This window comes from Lygodium microphyllum, chromosome 17 (assembly GCF_053477565.2).
Source record: "Lygodium microphyllum isolate KBCC chromosome 17, Lygodium_microphyllum_v1.1.10, whole genome shotgun sequence".
Classification (NCBI taxonomy): Eukaryota; Viridiplantae; Streptophyta; class Polypodiopsida; order Schizaeales; family Lygodiaceae; genus Lygodium; species Lygodium microphyllum.
In genome coordinates, this window is record NC_141151.1 from 16,306,388 (window position 1) to 16,328,648 (window position 22,261).

Consider the following 22,261-nt stretch of genomic DNA (forward strand, 5'->3'; position numbering starts at 1 on the left):
TGGAAGAAACTTATTTATAACAAATATTATTGAAAAAAATCAGAATCTCAAGGAATGTTAGCCATTTTGTACCTTGGTGCTTTTGTTGTCTAGATGATGAATCTCAAAGGCATCTCATTCACTTGTCACCTCCGTGCTTCCCTACAAGAGTCAATGACTCTCTCAAAATATTCCGTGTGCATCGGAAGCTATGAGATTAGAGGGTAGAAAGAACATCAACTGATGGACTAATGGAAGGTCGTGTCATGTGGATCCTATGACATGAAGCACCCCTCCAATCTCTTTGTGTTCATCATTACTGAGATTTGTTGGAGATGGGCATTGAGGGCTTCTAGCACATGGTTAGAATCTAGTAGGCCATTCCAGCATTTTGAAGATGGAAAACCAATAGTTATGCCAAGAAATAGATACAATGAGGAAACAACTACATGAGAGCCGAGGAAAGTAAGGAGTCTCAAAACCCAACTACATGCAACTAGATGGAAGAAAATGGTGCCTGGGTCACATGAAAGGCTAAGAAGTTTGAAGAATATCAAGATGCTCAAGCCTAGAAGTGGAGGTTGCAAGAGAAGAATAACAACAATATGACACCAATTGGTCACTCATGCTAAACTAGTTGTATTGTTCTATTGTGTTTTGAGAGCATTCTATAGATACATTACAAATTCATGATTATACGTGTGTCATCATTTTTGTTGTGACCAATAGGGCCATTCTCCATCCAAACAAAGCAATGAGGAACGTGGAGGGAGCATCACAAGCCTACAGTAACATCATTCCTCCCAAAGCTGGAGGGAATGGAATTGGCCAAGAAGAGGTTTAGGAAGGCTAAGGAACAATGCGATGAAAAGTTATTGCAAAGGTCTTGCTTGGACAAAGAGGACATCCAAAGCACCCTGGACAAGATGGGGATTAGCAACAAGCAAAGCCACACTCAACTATTCAAAGTCATGCAAGAGACATTGAAGAAGAAAACGGTAAAGGGATCTTTGTGTGCAAAGCCATCCTCAATTCAATAAACAAGATGCAACATCAAGCAGGGAGTCTTGGAAGTCCTTGGTGATTCCTTTCACATCATAGATAGCTATCTTAGAAAAAAGAGAGTACTAAAGTACCAGAGTTGTAACAATATATTATTTGACTTGTTTATAGAGAGCCATAATTAGGTTTTTACAAGCTAGAGGATACAATAGCAGTGGGGTTGCTATTTTTATTGTCAAGCTGGATGAAATAGAGATTGTAAAGGGCAAGAAGATAGAGAGAGTTTCTATCACCCTAATGAATAGGGCTCTTCAAGCAAGTAGTAAGAGCGATGAAGGCAAGGAGGGCTCAATGCACTTCAATGTACAATCAGAGCAAGGCATTTGGTGGTTGGGAGCATTTCAAGTTGACATAGAAGATTTTGAAATGTTGCATTGGGTGTTTTGATGAACTTCTATATCTTAGATGATTAGTGCTCAACAAGAAAGGGAGGAATTAAGTGTTGAAAGCTTTGGACAATACAAAGTGGAGTGGCACATGGCTGCAAATTTAAAGACATTGAAGTGCATGTATAATATGTCAAGAGGTGCAACTTCTAAGAGTCCTTGCATTTAGTGTATGACCATGACCAAGAAGTGCAATGTTGCTAGTTGGAATAGGGTGCTTGATAGACACACCAAAGATCCAAACTTTCAAGTAGTTCTAGATGTACATTTATCAAACATCCACAAGTGCACATTGCATGTTTTGTCTAGAATAGTAGGAGAAAATTGTGCATCTCTACATTGGATTTTCATGGAGAATGTAACCCCAAAAGACCAAGGATGATGCTATAAGGGCTATTGACGAGCTATTGACAAGGTTCTATCAAACATTGGTCTCCTAAGGCTCAATCAAAACTCTACAAAGCAGCCTCTGCTCTCTCCTCCTCTATGTCAAATGGCATCATCTCAGCTACCTCTTCAATCTCTCTAATCATAATGGTAGGCTCTCTTCTATCTTCAACATGTGTCCTTGTGTGCATTGCTAGGTAATTTATCAAGAGCCCTCGCTAGCTTTCTCTTCGTGAATTTGTTGGTTGCAAAGTCATAAGTGTGAATGTATTCCTATACGTTTACATTCACTGCACTACTTAAAGTCATTATTTAGTATTCCTCCATGTGCACACTCATCATATTCATACAAGAATGCAAAACATTCTCAATAGGAAATGGTGAAGTAAACATATGCGACAACTCATGAGCATGGGAATGAGCACGCGCACTATGGAGGAGGAACATAAAAAGCTTCTCATCTAGGGTTTCCTCCATGTCATCCTCAAACTTGAGCTTGTATTTCATCTTGTTTCTCTCCACACAAGGGAGGGGCCTCCTTCACTTGGTAGTGACCCATGCAAGATTCACCAACAAAATGGTCATGACCAAGCAATGCCAGCTCACTACCAAGGTGGTGGTGACCCCTCTAGACTTTACCATACACCAAGGTCACTACCAAGTGATATGGGCTCTTTCTATAAAAGAGGGAGGGGCTTTTCTCACTTGGTGATGGCAATAAAGGGCTTCACCACACGAGGGTTGCTAGCAAAAGTGTTAAATGCTGAAATGACCTATTTCTTTGGTTCATTTTTTATGCTTTTGTAGACTAAATGGTTGATTTTACATGATGATTGATTGGTTTGGAAGTTTTTTGAGAGTATTTTGGATAGGGTGGAATGGTTTTGATAAGCTCATGATGTTTTTCAATACAAGTATGAGGTTTTGTGATGTTCTATTGATGTCCTAATAGTGTCTGGTTGGTTCTGATAGCTTCTGTTTTATTCTATTTTTCTTGTGTATGAAGGATGGAGTAATGATTGATGAAGCTTGAGGTTGTTTGAAAGCTCAGTGAATGGTTTTTGATGGTTTGATTGGTTTTAGTTTAGCTAGATGCTTTCTATTGACCTTCCGTAACCCTCTATTGAGCTTCTGTAGAGCTTATGTAAATCCTCTGTGTGCCTCTATATGTGTTCTATTGGATGAGAGTGTAGTTTGGAAAAGTTTTCTAGCCTTGGAAAGAGATGAATGCAAGTTCAAAATAGCTCAAAGAAGTGGAATAAGTAGCTGCCTGTTGAAGGCTCAAGTAAAGACTGGAGTGAAATGACAGTGATGAGCTATGAACAGTCATTGTAGTGGCTCTAGTGATCTTTCATATCAGACATACCTCTTAAGAGGGGTATTCACCGCCAAAGAAGGGTTATTGTGAGTGATTATTGAGTATTGTAGTGAGGATATGATATAGTATTGAGAGAGAGAGAGAGAGAGAGAGAGAGAGAGAGAGAGAGAGAGAGAGAGAGAGAGAGAGAGAGAGAGAGAGAGAGAGAGAGAGAGTGTGTGTGTGTGTGTGTGTGTGTGTGTGTGTGTGTGTGTGTGATAGCCATTTCTATGCCAAACAATGTATCTACCAGACATTGTGAGAGGAAGCTGTAGAACTTTGAAGATGAATCATATGTGATATCTTTCCATTCAAAGTGGTGTATTATCTTGTGTTTTTTGGGTCTATCAAAGAATTCTATGAAACATATGAAGAGCATGATGGATTTTGTTTAAGTTAAAGCCGTAGAAGAATTGTTTATATGAAGCTACATGAAGATTTCTTGTTCATGGTGTTCTTTTCCTTGTTGAATAGTGCTAAAAGCATGCCATGAAAAGCCTTATGGTAGACACTTTGCAGGAGAAGCAACAGTTAGAAAGGCCTTGCTTGCAGGATATTGGTGGCCAACCCTCCACAAGGATGCCTATAACGATTGCAAACATTGTGATGCTTGCCAACAAATGGTAAAGCCTACCAAATCTAGCGCCATGCCATTGCAACCCATTCTTCCCTTAAAGCCGTTTGAGAAGTGGGGAATCAACTTCATGGATCCCATCAATCCATCAACTAGAAGGAAATAGAATAGATACATCTTGATCTATACAGACTACGGGACGAAGTATGGCAACAACATGACCATGTTCCTGTACAAGAATATCATCACCCATTTTGGCAGTCCCCTAGAGCTCATCAATGATGACAAAGGTACTCACTTCCTTAACAAGCTTATGGAAGAATTGACAGAGCTGTACAAGATACGCCATCGTAAGTCCACACCCTATTACCCCAGAATCAATAGCCAAGTCAAAGTTATCAATCACATTCTCTGTTCTACTCTGACAAGAACGATTGTTGCGCATCATTGTGATTGGAATGATCAACTTACAGAGGCCCTCTGGGCATACAAAACCTCCCATAAGGCTGCTACAAGACCCCTTTCCAACTGGTGTATGGAACAAAAGCCGTCTTTCCTATTGAACTCAAGCTACCCTCTCTGCACATGGCTATCAAAAAATGCTTGGGAGATGATGAGTCCCTGCAACACCATCTTTTGCATCTTGAATGTCTCGATGAGACTTGTTGGATGGCCCTATAGTGCATGGAAGCCACACAAGCTCGTAGAAAGGCCTATCATGACAACTTCATCAAGCAGGAGTTCAAGGAAGGTGACTTAGTCCTAGCCTATGATTCACGATTTGGTAAGTTTCCAGGCAAGCTTCAACAACTACGGATGGGCCCCTATAAGATACTTGCCGTCAACCCTAATGGCTTTATCCAAGTCTAGACAGTCGACACTTCAAATGATCCCTTCCTAATTAATGGATATCACCTCAAGACGTATTATCCTCCCTGGTGGGAATCCTGACAATCACCACCAATAGCTCCCTCATTCCTTGCACGACAATTGAAAGGGGTTTACCTAATGCTCATGATAACCCTCATGTTGATCCTGATGATGTGGCTTCCTTCTGTTAGCCCCTCACATCCACCTTCCCCCCCTCCTTAGCTTCATCTCCATCTAATGCATCATAGGTGACGAGGATGGTTGTGATACGTGGCATTCATGCTATTCTCCTCTTTTAAAAGAAAAAATAAGGAAAAATAAACATATATCGGTCATGGGAGAAAGTAACTTTGGTCCCTATCATGCCGACCTATTCTTCAAGAAAAGGTGGAAATACCCTCAAGAGTATGGAAAAATAATATAATATTATATTATATAAAAAATAAATAAAAACAAAACTGTTATGGAAAAAAAGGAAGAAATTACTTGTCATAACAGGCCTTGTTCCAAGAAAAGGTGGCACACACCCTTGGATGGGAAGCTGGTTGTGGAAAAGGTGGTAACACCCTGCAATCTAGGACAATTGAATTACTAGCAGAACTCATACAGCATAAGTTTCAAAGCTGTCTCCCTTGGTGTCTTGAATCCTGTAACCCCATCAGTGCTTCTGCTTCCTTCAATATATGATATTTCCCATATTCAATCTAAGAACCAAACTTGTTGGTTACCTTCATAGGTATGCCTTTTCATCAACCAATCCACATTGACATCATCAACCAACTGAAGTTGACCTTTATCAACAAACCTAAAGCAATGTGAGCTATCATCCTAACCAGATGGGGATATGAGTATGGGCTCCCCTTTGTATTCATTAGCAGAGTGTGAGACAGAGGGTCGAGTGAGTGACCAGTCCCTGCCCTTTATATCCAATAGAGAGGTGAGATGTGTAAATGGAGTGTTGCACGCATGGGATGGGCGTCTCAATGCTGCACAAAGCATAAATTTGTTCATGTGCATGGCACTATTAGGATCCCTGGCCTTCCTTCTCACACCGTATGTCGGCATAGGGTGAGAGGCACTGTTGCACCATCAATTGCACACAAGGCATACAACCTTCACACAAGTGGCCATGAGGATTCAATTCACGGGATGTGAGGAACTCGGTTGCCCTCCTATATCTATCAACAAAGCGTGAGACAGAGGGGGGGCTGAGAGTGATTGATTTCCCTTTCATCACAACTGAGAGAGGTGAGGATTGAGAGACATTCCAACACTTGCAGAAAAGTACGTTCTCGTGTCCCTATGCACACACAGGACACACCTCCTCCACCATCACTGTACACCCCATTTTGTTCAGTGCACTACACTATCAAGCTCCTTGGCCTTCCTTCTTCGCCTATGCCAAATGGGTTGGGACGCACCGATACACCATCAACTGTGTACATTGACATACTCCCTATGAACTATTCTTCTTGTCGATCTCTCAACCAGATGTGAGTTATGGGTCTCAATCCTTCCCATCGAGTGACGTGAGTCATGGGGTGAGTGACTGATCTATCATTTCAACATGAGTGACTGTCAAGATTGAGTGTTGTACACCTCGTCATCGAAAATTCCACCAAAACTTCATCAACAAAGTTACTTTCCTAGGTGCTGTTGTGTGGTCCCTACCATGCTAGACGAGTGTGCTATGGCATGCCCTGGTACTTCCTGCTATGACAACAATCCTTCATGTAACAACGATGGTTTCCCTGAATCATCTACAAATTGGACCAAGTTTTTCTTACCCTACCCCTTTTGATTTCACGAGTCAATCATGTTTTACATGTCGGGACATCTGTGTATGGGTTATGATCCTGTGTTAGGACCCTGTCATGTTGTCAATCTGATTTATTAATGTCTTAAGTGTGGGGATGCATCCCTGCGCATCCGCTTTGCATATCCTCATGGAAACATCTATATCGGATGACTTAAGCATACAAAGTCCTGGTTGTGCCCTAATGGGGTCCCTTCCCCACCCACCCATCCTCTTTTCACCCCGTCTTAGGGTTGTTTCCTACCTGTTTGCCTTTCTCATTTGTTTTTTCACTTTTCCATGTGAACACATCCTACGTTCACCAAAAGTAAAATCTAATCTTATAGCCTTATTCATTCCTTTGACATGGCCACTTTTCCTTTTTACAACCCTATGTTTTGAGCCACGGATCATGAGTTATTAATTTTCAAAGCATTTTCTACTAGTTTTGTGTTTTTACATGCAAACGTACCTTTTTTGCTTCAGAACAGCAATATGATGTGATAGCCCTAGCGTACACCTTCCTTTGGATATTTTTTATTTTTATTTTTCATTATTTTTATGTACGGTTTTTCCATTATTAATTTTTTCGTCTTTCTGATATTTTTGTATGGATTTTTTATCTTTTTTCCATGTAAACCTACCTTAACCACCTCGAAATTCAATTTTGATTTGACAATCTTGTCTAGCTTGATCCCGCACATGATTTTTCTTTTTTCTCCATCCTTATCCGACCTATCAATTTTATTTTATTAAAATTTCAGTGTGTTTTTTGTGCTTCTTTTTCTTCTTTTTTCCCATGTGAATGCCCCCTAATGCCATCGAAATTGCATTTTGACCTAATACCTCTGTCCCACAAGCTTCCCCTAACATTTTTTCTTTTCATTGCCCTCCCTTTGGATGCACAAAATTTTTTTTGTATTACTTTTTGACTCCGTTTTTATTGGTGTTTTTGTCATTTTTTCCATGCGAACGTCTCCCGTCCCTGCATTCAACCTTACCTATCCTATCTAACATCTTTGTGCGGGCATTTTTTGTGTTTACCTCACCGCGAGTTCCCCCCACCATATCTCTCTCTATTAATTTTTCTTTCCAGCTTCGGGTGCATTTTTTTGGTTTTTCCCATGTGAATGCATCATATCCCTATCGCGACCTACATTCTCCTCTAATAACAGAACTCTTGATTCAGAGAAAGTGCCTAAAACGAGCTGCTGAATCTGTGCCAATTCCTACTCCTCCAGTTCTAGTTATAGTTCTTACTCAACCTTGCAACACACTGCATGCCTTTCTTCAAAGGCCAAATCTTTTCGTTTTGTGCAACGCGTGGTAACAGGAGATGCCATTCCTTTTTTGTGTAAGAATATCCAGAGTTCAATTGAACTTTCAGTTATTGCGTGTATCTAACAACTTTCTTCTTCTTTTTATGAAGAAGTTCATCAATATAAGGAAAGTGAATGATGAGTTAGCTTCTGGTCCAGAGAAATTTTCTGACCTCTCTACATAAATGGAGCAGCAAACTAAGGTCATGGATACATAGAAAGATGAAATCTCTACTTTGACAGCTCAGTTGGTAGAAACTCAGACCCAAGTTGTTACTATAACAAAGAAGAGGAATAGGTTACAAAAGGAGGTTCAAGAGAAGAAGATTGTGATAGCTACCCAAACAAAGAAGCTTAAATCCACCTCAGCTATCCTAGACTAGAGCAATGCTCAGATTCAAAAACTCAAGGATTAGTTGGCTTAGTCTCACTCTTCTTCACAAAGTATTGTGCAGCTAGTTCCTTATTTATCCCCTACTGTAGACTTAGCAGTTCTTCAAAGACAAGCCACATTATGCCCTTTGTTTCAGGTCAAGGTGGAAAGACTTCAGTCTTGAATGGATTTGTTGTGGTCTTCATTTGAGTAGTTCCAAGAATATGTTCCTCTAGATCACTCATTCTTTTGTGTATTATTAGCAATAGAAGTTGGCCTTTTACATTAAGTTTTCCACGATGGAATTATCTCTCCTGGGGGATGGTTGCAGTGGGCCTAGTCTTCTGACTTGTTGATTGAAGTAGTCAAAATGCTTTTTGAGGGCTCTCTGACTTCAAATACTATGCTTTTGTCTTATATCTATTGAGAGGTGATTTGCTTATTCGAGAGAGGTGATTTGCTGATTCTAGACAATGAAGACTTGGCTTGATATGTCGGGGATGTGGTACTACAAGTTGCTTTGTATGTCAGACATTTGGAGTTGCGAATAGATGAGATGTTTCACTGTTATTCCTCCAAAGTGGCTGATTGTCCTGAGATTTCTTGGCATACCATGATTGATTCTGTCATTTTGAATCAACACCAAATCAAAGCTTCAAAAAACTATATAATATTATAATAGAATTGAATTAGATTTGATAATTAAGAATATGATAAAAATATGAAATAAAATAAAAATTGATAAAATTTAATAATATTCAATAGATATTAATAAATATTAAGTTTACTTAAGAAAAATTATCATAAAGTGAGCTTAATTAATATTAAATTAATTTTTTAATATCAAAATAAATTATAATAAATCAAATTCAATTGAGATAAAATAAGCAATTCAAGTAAATAAAATAAATTAGATCAAATTACAATATTTTAAAATTGAGAGAATAGTACAATATAAATTGTCATTATTCCCTTTGAAATAAATAGATTGATAATTCAATGGATAAATGGGCAGGCACACACATATGTGTGTGTGTGTGTGTGTGTGTGTGTGTTCTTTTTTTTTTTAATTGTGGGATACATTTGCACAAGATAGTTGTTTAAATTATTTGGTACTTTCATGCCCTTTTTTTGCCTAGCAAATATCTTGCCTTGCTAGAGAGGATGTGTTGCCTTTAGTTTTTTCAAAATCCTCCAAAGACCTTTATGGATGAATGCTTATCCATGGATTGTTTTCACAATCACCAAGCTTTTAAGAGGGATCATCTTCATTGATACCTCTAGATGTATCTTTCATCGTTCATAATGATATATCTCTCTTTTGGAGGTGCCATTCATATGGTTTTTTTGTGTTTAGTGTTTGTATTGTGAGTTAATTTATATGTGATGGGTTCCTAGTGGTTGGATATTCGATTTATTCAAGAGCTATATTTTTGGATATTTGCAATGATGATAATGCTGGATGGATAGCTCAAGATGCAAAGATGTAGAACCTCTTATATCCTTCACAAGTTTGTTATGATTTTATGTTATTCATAAGATGTGTTAATGGATAAAGGGTTTTCCTTTCGTTGTATTCTTTATTAGATGCAGGTTATAAATTTGGGTCCTGATTGGATGGTGTTTCCTAAAGATTATTATTGAATATCAAGTTGAGCTATTTGATGAACTTATATTCTCTTTTTTCTAGGTTGTGAGGACGCTCCCTTATTAAATGTGGGGATATATTGAATGTTGAAATGACTTGTTTTTTTTTGTTGATTTTTAATGTTTTTGTGGGCTAAATTGTTCATTTTACATGATGATTGATTGGTTTGGAAGTGCTTTGAGAGTATTTTGGATAGGGTGGAATGGTTTTGATAAGCTCATGATGTTTTTCAATAGAGATATGAGGTTCTATGATGTTCTATTGATGTCCTGATAGTGTCTGATAGCTTCTGTTTTTCTTCTGTATGAAGGACAGAGTAATGATTGATGAAGTTTGAGGTTGTTTGAAAGCTCATTGAATGGTTTTGATTGGTTTTGATTGGTTTTAGTTGAGTTGAATGCTTTCTGTTTATCTTTTGTAACCCTTTGATGAGCTTCTGTACAGCTTATGTAAATCCTCTGTATGCCTCTATATGTGTTATGTTGGATGAGGGTGTAGTTTGGGAAAGTTTTATAGCCTTGGAAAGAGATGAATACAAGTTCAAAATAGCTCAAATAAGTGGAATAAGTAGCTGTTGAAGACTCAAGTGAAGATTGGAGTGAAGTGACAATAATGAGCTATGAACATTCACTGTAGTGGCTCTAATGACCTTTCATATCAAGCATACCTCTTGGGAGAGGTATTCACCACCAAAGAAGGGTTATTGTGAGTGGTTATTGAGTATTGTAGTGAGGATATGATGTACTATTGAGAGAGTGATTGAGTGAGTGAGTGAGAGATAGCCAATGCCAAACTATATATCTACCTATGAGAGATTATAAGAGAAAGCTGTGGAAACTTTGAAAATGAAGCATATGTGATATCTTTCCATTCAAATTCGTGTATTATCTTGTGTATTTTTTGTCTATCAAAGAATTCTATGAAGAATGTGAAGAGCATGATGGATTTTGTTATGTGGGAGAATTGTTTCTATGAAGCTACGTGAAGATTTCTTGTTCGTGGTGTTCTTTTCCTTGTTGTGGACATATCAAATATAAAAAAGATAGTTGTTGATGATACAAATATAGATTTTCTTGTAGTAGAATCCCTATTTTATTGGTGTTCCTACTAGGGGTTCACCAAGAGATATAAGCCATCTCCACAAGAGGGAGGGACCTCCCTCACTTAATGGTGACATTGAGGGGCTTCACTGCACATGAGGGTCATTACCAAGTGACTCAGACTCCCTTCACAAGAGAGAGGGGCCTCTCTCTCTTAGTGGTAAACCGTGCAAGCTTCACCACACATAAGGGTTGCTACCAAGTGATACAGGCTCTCTCTATGAGTGGATAGGTCCCCCCTCGCTTTGGTGGTGACTTATGTCGACTTCACAACACATGAGGGTTGCTACAAAGCATCACAGGCTCTCTCCATAAGAGGGGGACCTCCCTTGCTTGGTGGTGACCTATGTGGGCTTCACAAACCATGAGGGTCGCTAGCAAGAAATACAAGATCTTTGTGCAAGTGGGGGGAGGGCTCGGTGGGGGTGCTCCCTCACTTGGTGGTAACCCATGGGAGCTTCAACTCACATGAGGATCACTAGCAAGCAATACAACCTCTCTCTGCAAAAGGGAGGGATCTCCCTCATGTGGTGGTGACCCTTGTAAACGTTATACTCATGTGGTGGTGACCCTTGTAAACTTTATAGCACATGAGGACCACACCCACACGAGAGAGCAATATGATGACTCTTTGCTTAATGCACCTATCACTTGGTGGTGACCCATCATGGATTTATACCACACAAGGGTCATAAATTGCCCAATAGAAAAAAGAAAGAGGCTTAATCCCAACTGATGTTAGGATGAAAAAATTTAGATTTATAACTAAAATAGTCAAAAATAGTCAATTTTAACCAAGATGAGCCTCCATTTCAACCAATTTTTTGAAAAAATTGTCTAGAAAAAATACACTAAAAGATGATTTTCTATTAGCACTGGCCTCTACCCTAAAGTAACGTTGAAAGCATCCCTTTAGAAAACTACACATCCCTTTGATGAGCATCTAGGTGTATGAAGTTGCTATTTGTTTTGGCTAGAAATAGAATGAAGTTTGAAATAGCCCACACCTAATGCATTGTCAAATGGCACCTTATGTGAAGAGTTGACATTCATCATTGGATTAGAGATCCTTGATCTACTATGCCTCTATTGTAACAACAAGAGTGCAAGAGTAAAGCAGGAGCTAGAGAGAGTAGATGCAAAAGAGATTAAAAGAGATTAAAAGAGCAAGCAACATCAAAGAAGATCGGGAGAGCATTGGAGCACGAGTGTCATACGAGAGAGTGTCATGCCGAAGTTTTGAACCCTAAACCCTTTTTGAGTCATCGTCGGCGGTAGTGCAAAATACACATGTACAGTCAATGGTCCCTCCATGGAGTTAATGTGATTATCCATTTTGGTTACATGGCTAGTCCCTAGGTTTTGGAATTTGAAATTAATGAAAGGGGCACTTTTCTAAAGATATACTGATGATGATTATAGGGAATAGTGTTAAAGCCATGCCTCTTGTCTCAAATTGGGCTCCAGTGAGATGAAAGTAAAATAACCATAATGAAGTGGTTGAGATCAAGCAAATTTTTTATTCCAAATATCCATTTGTCAAGTTTTGATACAATCATTGTCTCAAGTTTACATGTAGCATTAGTCGATTAATGACCAACATGGAATAGTGGTGCACTGTAAAGATTTTATAGCACAACCGAACTCACTATAATGGAATTTCACTTTGTATAATTTTCATTACTTGCAAATTACCATATCCCTTTGAACTAGAACAACATTCTTTATTCGAAAAAAATCTTCTAGAAGGAGAAATTCATGTGACAAGGTGAATTGAAGGTCCAATGGACATAGTAACTTATCTTTGTAAGCTTTAATGTCGACCATTTGACTTGGACGCACTTGCTGAGTTCCATTAAAATTTGAAATATTTTGAATGATGGATTTCTTTAAACACCATGTTAAAAACCATTAATTAGTAAACCACACCTTTTATACACTCAAAATAAAACTTATTTATTGATATTTATTTTAAAAATAAAAACAAAACTAAAACAAACAAGCAATTGACACAAATGAAACCCAACATGACATTACAACTAGGAAGTTATTTACTACCATTGAAAAGGGGGGGGTCAAATGACATAAATATTGAATTATTTTAATTCACTATAAAAATAGAAAAGCAAAAGATTCACTACAAAAATTGAACTAATTCATTGTAATACCAAATTGATGTTGTTCCAAGTGCATTTCTTTTGTTTATATAGCTCTCGTGACTTTTTATTGTTGAAAATCTATAGATGGCAATTTGGATTTTAGCTCTACCCATGAGAATGGCTAACCCTAAACAATGAAACAAGTATGACTTGTAACCTACAACTTCGGGCCTAGGGGATCTTTAGTTCTAGTTGATAAAAAAATATTGAGGAGGTAGTTAATGGAAATGACATGGACAAGAAACTCGTCATTAGGGGAGTTTTGAGGTTGCAAAAAATGCCTTTTAGGAGATAGAAAGAGTGTGCTCTAGACCAATAGGAGCAAAGCCTTCATAATATAACTTCTATTTTTAAAAAATCATATCAATATCTATTTTTAGCCTCTTATATTTGTGATTATGACATTGTTTGCATTAATGATATACAGTCTCGATTACTTTTATTTAATGATATGCCTAGATTAATGATATTTACTAGTTTAATCTAAATTTAAACTACTAAAACGCTTGGCACTCTTTTTTTCCTCCTTTCTTTTATCCCTCTCATATTTTTCCCTTCTTTCTGGTAGCCTAGTCCTCTCTCTCTCTCTCTCTCTCTCTCTTTTCCATGGATACAGAAATTCGATCTTCAACAAGGTGTCTAAGCTCCCAAATCACGTCTATATTAGTGTTTAACTCATTCCAAACAAATGGAAGATGGATTTTTTACTATCATTACCAAAGGCATTTGGATCACCATGTAGCACGCAAAATGTAAGAAAATACGAAGATATGAGAGCTCGTTCATCTCTGCTTGGCAGAGTAGAATCCAAGATTTCAAATGCAATATGTGTTTGTGCATAAAAAATCTTCCAATGCATAGACCAAATTGTAAGAATTTGATTCTTAAATTTTTTCTTTTCTTGAACTTGGTTTAAGGTTTTCCATTATAATATTTGTTTGTATTGCAAATGTCTATCCCTTAATATTGAGGAATGGCAACCAGTCGAGTCTATTGTTGATGTTATTGATGTTATGAATAGTTTGATTGGAGAAGAAATGTACAAAGGTAGAAAGAAGACAAAGCTTGTAGAGAATGGAATATTCTTTTATGACTATTCTTATATTGTCCCCATGCAATGCAGCCAATGGGGATCAATATCCCCCCTTCCTTTGCTAGATTTTTCAAGCTTTGAGTGGCCTTTGCCAAGTCTAGCTACTAGTGAGGACTATAGATATAAAATATTTTCTTAGATACAGAGAGCATTAAAACCTAATATCTCAAGTAGGCTAAGCAAAATTACTTTGCTTATGTCTGTTAATATATTTGTTGATTTCTTTTCTAATGCTGAGATAAGAAGATCAAAGGCCATGCTTTCAATGTGAAGAGACTAACATATGATCATGTCATGCAATTTGTTGATGAGGGATTGGACACTAGGATAGAATGAAAAATTATATGTAAGATAGATCAAGACTCTATAGCTTGTAAATATATAGTTGCTACTTAAATTTTCATCCTTAGCTTTTATTATAGTAGATGGCATTATATTTTATGCCAGGAGGCATATTCCACGATGGATTCCGTGAGGTTTTGCGGTGGATTTTGTAAAATTATATTCATTGCTGAGGCTCGTACACAAGGTGGATTCCTTGTGCGAAAAGTCAATGGGGACGCCTGTCCTTTTCAGGCATTTCATTAATTTAATGTGCAAGTGGGTGATTCCATAGCAGGTGATTCCACAAAATACATATTTAAATTAATGGACGTTTATGAGTTTAGAGTGCGCACTCATAATAAATTAAGGTTAGGACTAAATTCCAACCTATTTATTTATTTTATAGCTAAAGATTGAGAGGTATTCACTTTTGTCAGTTTAATTTTATTATTTTCTAACAATTGTGAATGCTTCAGTTGATATGTAGAGCAGGTGGCGATGGCATTGGGAAGCACTGGATGATAGTGTATATTCAAGTTGTTTAGAAAAAATTATCGTTTTTTATGGATGCACATCTTAGGCGTAGTGCCAATATTTATTTTGACTCGCTTATTTATTAAAGTGCTTGATATATATTTATTATTTTGTATGTACATGGGTACACGATTTAAATATTCGTTATTGGACATTGTATTTGGGTACAACCTGACTCTTTGGGCACCCAACCGCTTTATTCTTTATTTGGACAAAAGCAAATACAAAATCTAAAGTGTGCTAATTGTAAATTTGGGCTATTTTTGAGCTTGAAGATGAATAATATATAAAATACATACTTTGTGGAGCGCTCACACAAGGCATGGGGGGAGATTGTACCCAATTAGTCTTCTTGCTTCATGTCGTGCAAATTTTCTCTCTTGGTTTTTGAGCAAAAAGTAGAGTTCTTTGTTCTTGGGGACCTTCCGACGCTCACTACGTACGTAAACAACATCCGATTTGCACAGCAATATTGGTGGTACTCTGGTTGATGTAGACTAGCAAAGATCCTATAGTGGATCTTGATGTTTGGTTCAACGAGGACATTATTGTAATCCTAAATGTTAGATCATCATGTATGCTACATCAAGTGAGGATGGATTTACAGAATGAAAATATTGAACTACCATGCTCATTTTTGTTCTAATTTAATAACAAACGAGTAAGTTTTTATATCATAGCTCTAACCACATATGGCCTTGGAAGTGTGCAATTGTATACATGTCCTTGCTTCGTATTTGATTGTAAAAGCTGAAAAAGTTACATATAAGCATCTTGATTAATACCAATACTATCTACACTAACTCAGTATCCAAAGGATGATCCTTTATAAACGACTCCAATCATTGTTTATTTGCTTTTTTAAATTTCTTATTTTTCAAAATATCTTTTGAAACTACTGAAGGAAGAAGATGATAAATAAACATGAGTCACATGCTTTTGAAGAATCTCTTTCACTTGCATTCAGTTAAAGAAGAGACCTAAATAAAATTAATATCACAAATTAATACAATTAATTATTTTAAAAATATATTTAATATTTTTAAATTAAAAAATATATACATTGCTGCTTGGATTCTTTTACTACAACTACCTCCTCCTCATTTGAGACTCTCAATATTTTTAAGAGCCCTTTGTCAATTTTGAAGGCCTAAGATAGTTTGCTTTCGTTGATTAAATTTGATATGTTTCCCCAACGAGTGAATCCTCTGTTGATAGCCCTCTAGCTTCTATAATAACTCACTGTTATGTTTCGATAAAAGATAGTTCTCCAATCCTAAAGACATCCCTTTTTGCACAACCAAGTTAAGTGTATAACCTAGAAACCCATTATAACCATCACCAATGAACCTTATCAACGAAGAGCTATTATAGAAAAGTGGAGTGCTATTTTTACCAAGATCTTTGCGATATAGCCTACCATCTAACCAATGATCAAGATTCTTTTTTCCTTCAAACCTAAGTATATGTTTTGTAAAATCTACAATAGTAATGGGTTTTGTTTTCTTCCTTATTGGTTCATACTCACTATCCAACTCAATAAGATGATAGAGAGCTCTTTTACGAGAGCTACAATGATCATTGGATGAGTGATCCATAGCTAAGGATGTGATTAGAAGATTGGATTGAAAAACTATGTGAATTAGAAACAAGAAGGAAAACGAAGAAGAAACTAGTAAGGAGGGAAAAGAAAGAAGAGAGTGAGAATAGAGGGAAGTAATCAAACATCAAATAAAATTCAAATTGAATATTAGTTTTGACTTAAATGAGGATGAGTAAGATCTTCATTATAACAATCATTGTCACCTTTATGGCGGCCTAGATTTCTAAGTTTGATATGACCACGAGAATATCACAACAATGACTTATTAACGATTTTTGATATATTTACTTACCAAAACATAAAGGTTTTTAAAAATCTAAAAATAATTATATTTTCTGAAATATTTTCTCTCTCAAGGATTGCTTATAATGCATTTTTTAGACCTCAAAACTGACCTAATGGTTGGGGCTAAAGGTGCATGCGCCTATGCCGCCCTGCATTTATTTTACACATCATGATTGCACACCTGTACACTATAGGTAGTGGGTATCCATCATTATCACTTCATTATTTATTGTTTTAGTGACTATTGAATAAGGGAAGGCCGATCATACATTGTGACTGTTGGACTTCCCACATATAGTGTCTCTTTTTCTTGCTCTCTTACTCCATTTTCCATAGCTCTTACTTTGCTATTGCTTCTGCTTGTGTGCTTCCACTCAAGCTCTAGCTTTTAATTGGTATTAGAACCAACCATTTGATAAGCTTCTTCATCTTTTTCTTTAACCCAAGTTCAAAGCTTCGACTCAAAGTTTCATAGCAGCTATTATTTTTTCCTCCCGAGGTATGCATTGAGACTTTCCTTCTCGCACCTTATTCTAGCTTGCTCCCAACTTATTTAGGAGCTTTCTAGGGCTTAGGTGAGCCTGATTGAGTGCTTATCAAGCTGAGTAACCATTCCATCCATTTTTGAGTGGATATAATTTATATTGTAGAAGTCGTGGATATCGATGGTAGCTTGACAACATTGCCATATTTTGGCCATAACTTTTATATATAAACCATGTTGTAGAAGTCGTGTATGGTAGCTTGACAATAGTGTCATATTTTGGCCATAACTTTTGTACACGGTATCTAATTTAGACATTCTATAGCTAAAAATAAAGAGTACAATGAGAGCTATAAATTGGGATACTCACAAAGTTGATTTAGTATGATTTTTTATTATTTGTTTCACACAAAATAGAGCAGTTCAAGTTTAAACAAAAAACTGTAAATTCCATGATGCATGTTTGATACTTTAGGGATGTTATTTTGATGCCTAGATGGTATGGTTATGCTTTTCGGATGCTACTTGGATTATTTAGATCTTGATTAGATTACTTTTGAAGAGTTTTATTGCCATTATAATAGTTTGGATAGCAAGCATATAATAGTGAGCTTCATGCTTTGAATGCCTATTGTGCCTACATGGTATTTCCTGTATGCTACATGTCTACAGTAATATCTAGCATTGATGTATGAGCCTGGATATGGTTATGACATGATTTTAACACTTGGATTTAAGCTAATTGGATATACTTGGACTTTAGTCAATTTCTTTGAGCTTTTATGTTGCTTACTCACTTATGGGTATTGAAGCTTCATTTGACACTTATGCTCTCGGATATATTTGTGATGTGCTTTGGCCTTCCGAATGCTTTGTGTATATGTCTTAAGCTTTTCTTGCTCACTTTGCATTCCGAATTCACTTCCAATGGGAGGTGCTTGTACTTACTTGTTGGTAGAGTTTGGTTCTTTGAGATAGTGGAACTCTTGGTTTATGTGTATGCTCTCTTGTATGCTATTAAATGTAGTTACCTCCACTTGTGGGATAATTTGATTCTATATGCTTTGGACACCGATACTTACCCTCTATCAGCAGTTTATGAGTTATGTATATGCTTATGGGATATATGGCTTACTAAGAATTTCATTTTGTGACAATCTCTAGTACCAGTGATCTATGGTTAGTAATTGCTAGTTGCATTCTGTGTATCCTATGCGAGCTTGCTTTCTTGGCTATTTTCCCATAGTTGGATTGCACATATGGCCTCTTTAATTTAGAATTGCTATAAGTTTTGACATTGTCTTACAGATAAAACATTATACTTTGGTAGTCTATTGCTTGTAGTTGATGGACAACTTTATTTTTTGCTCTTATTTTGCCTTTTCTTTTGCTAAGTTTCGGGGGCTAATTTGCAATCATTTACAGCAGCTCTTTCTCTTGGATTTTACATTGGTATACTATCATTATGGTTGGTTCTTTGAATGATAGTGCTATTTTTATAATTAAAAATCTTGATGGCACAAGCTTTACCTATTGGAAGACACAAATATGGTAGGTACTAGTTCAAAAGAAGCAAGTTAGGCCTTTGAAAACCAAAAGTTTAAAGCCCAAAGACATTGATTAGGATACTTGGGATGACTTGGATGAGCTATGTAAATCCACTATTCTATTATCATTATCAAAAAAAAATTATTTCAATGTTGTGGTATCTAAGGATAATGCTTGGCAATTATGGAAGAAGATATGTAATCTTTATGAAAAGCAAAATTCTGCTTCACAAATGTATTGGTTGAAATAGCTCATGGACTAGTGCGTCTATGCATTTGAATGAGTTTCACTCCAGTTAACTTCACAGGCCATTGAGTTTAAGGATAATCTCCCTCCCTTGTTCTTCCTCAATGTGACACTTCCTAAGTTATGGCATACTTTTCATATGGCCATGTCGCTAGCATACTTAAGGATAGTTGAAACTCCAAGATGTTGAGGGTGCCTTTCTCACAAAGGAGATAAACAGAAAGAATGTGAATGTAGCTCATACTTCTCATGCATTGGCTGTTAGGGATAGACATGATGGTAGGAGTGGTAATGACCACCATGGTAGAGACTCACAGAGGTCTCAGCCTCGTAGTAAGTCCCATGGTCATAAGGTCTCTCTTACATGTCATTATTATGGGAATTAGGGTCATATTAGGCCATAATTCCATAAGATCTACGATGATAAGCACAAGGAGAAAGGAAATGGAAAAGTGCAAGATAAGTTTGATGATCATAGCATTGTTCCTAGTAAGTCCAACATGAAAATTGAGGAGATAAATGACTTGGAGCCTAAGTTTGATGATGATTATATCTTGGCGGTCTCTTCTCTTGATGCTAGTCAGTTGGCTAGTACCTTGCCCACTTTTTCTTAGTGTTGGTTGCTTGATTCAGGGGCTTCTTTTGATGTTATCTTGCATAAGTATTAGTTTCATTCCTATCGTAGCATGACAAGTTCAATGAGTGGTTCCATGCCTTGTTAATCACTAGGTGGTGTGAAGAACTTTGTAACTTTCATTGATGATTATTCGCATAAGATATTGCTATATCCCATAAAGCAAAAATCAAATGTTTTGGCTACCTTTTAACATTGGCTTTCTCTTGTTGAGAACAAGCCTAGGTATAGGTTACCTTTCAATGTTGGCTTTCTCTTATTGAGAACAAGTCTGGGTATAGGCTAAAATTCCTAAGGTGTGATGATGGGAGTGAATATATCTCTATATCATTTGACCAATTTTGCAATAAGCAAGGTATTTAGTGTGTCAGTTGACCGCCCCTTACACCCCATCTCAAAATGTTGTAGCAGAGTGCATGAATAGGACAATTCAAGAGAGAGTCTATAGTATGTTTAACTAGGCAGACTTACTATAGCATTTTTGGGCTGAGATAGTTACTACTATTGTACACTTGATAAACAAATCCCTATGCGCTGATATTGGTTATCACGTTGCAGAAGATATATGGTCTAGAAAACCTCCATCATATGCTTATTTGTGTATCTTTAGATGTAAGGCTTTTTGCCATGTTTCCAAGGACAAACAAAATAAGCTCGATCCTAAATTAGTGAAATGCATCTTTCTTGGTTATGGGGATGCAAGTGAGATGGGCTATCACCTATGGGATCCGTAGGCTAGGAAGGTCATCCATAGCCACACGATGCTGTTTTCCATGAGGAGAAGATGCATAACCAGCCTAAGCAAGTAGTTGAGGTATGTATAGTGATACTTCAAGAGGATTATTTTGTTACCATAGAGCCAACTAGATAGCCTGTGGTTGATGTTCTAGTGGCCCCATGATCATGATGTTAGACAAGATGTACAAGTTCCATAGCCTCTTTTCCAATAGTTTACTAGAGATAGATGTCATCAAAGATACCCTAAAGATTTTGCCAACATTCATCAAATCAAGAAACCCATGGATATTTTGAGTTAGATAGACCTTAGAAATAGCAAGGGAAATGATGAGTTTTGATGCTCTGAGAGAGGTTTTTTTTAACGAAACTAGGAAGCCATATCTCAAGTGCATGGCTTAGCCTAATAACAAGAATGTTGATGGGGCATACAGTCTAGACATACCTTGGTCATGTCGTGCCTATTAGACCTTGACCTAAAATCCACAACTCTGCTAGCATGATTAGCTATGTGCCTAAAGTTAACACATATTGTTAACTTGCACATGAGTGTAGGAGGTGGAGGTTGAAGTAACTCATATGACCATATTGACTGTTGTTGCATACGTGCCGTCTTACTTATGAGGAATCCCAAACTTAACATATCAATGAATTCTTTTTTTAGAAAATACACACAATCAAAAGGACCACCATGACCCATGAAAAATCTCTCCTCATAGCATATAGCCCACATAATTAGCCCATGGCATGAACTAGTGGATGGGCAACATCTAATCTTTCCATAGTTTTCTTTTTATTTCTTAGAATCTAAGGGCATGCTCTCATTGAAAGGATCATGAGCACCACCTCACTTTCTATAAAAACATGTATTCTCATCTAAATAACACACTTATGCAACCAAGGTCACACCAAATAAATATTTTTAGCTAGTGTATTTCTTTGCACAAATAATCTTAAGTTTTCTAAGGTTATGGAATCCAATAAGGTAATCCAGTAATATGAGACATGGGTAGCAACTAGGATGAGTTGTTGATACTTGCAACACGAGGATATTAACTTGATTTTCATTAATATGTATCCTATTCAACTTGTAGGTAACAAGCACGTCCTCTTCTCTTATTGTTACATATGTCCTGCTCAGCTTGTATGTAACAAGCACATCTTCTTCTCCTATTGTTGCTTATATGAACTGGATTATTTGAATAGAAGACCTTTTGCATAATTCTTTTATGTGCTACTACTCAAACAAGTGCTTTCATGGCTCATGGGACCCCAAGAAGTTGTCATTTATATACAATTGTATGTAATTTACAACCAATAAGGCTATGTAGACTAGGCAATATATCATGGTTATTGGTTAAACATTGAAATTGTTTTGCTTGTTGGTCACATGCAACACATATAGAAATGATGTTAGAAAAATAATATTATCTTGTAAAATGATCATATTAACACAACCCTTAAAATTGAGTTTTTCCTTTAGTATGGATGGCTATGGAGAGAAGTTCAATATCTAATTCATGCCTACTTTACTTTCACAAGCTTTTTATGAATGCTCCAAGCATACTAAGAGTTCTTACAATAGACTATTCAATGTTCCTTTTTAGTCAACACTTGTAATATGAAAACGTTAGGAGCTCCACAAAGTCTGTGCAAAGTGCTTGGGGGATGAGTTGGCTTGTTTTCCACTCTTTCTCCAAAGGCAAAGATGAGCCCCTCTTTCAATCAAACCTTTCTATATGGACTATGAGGAATGCATTCATATT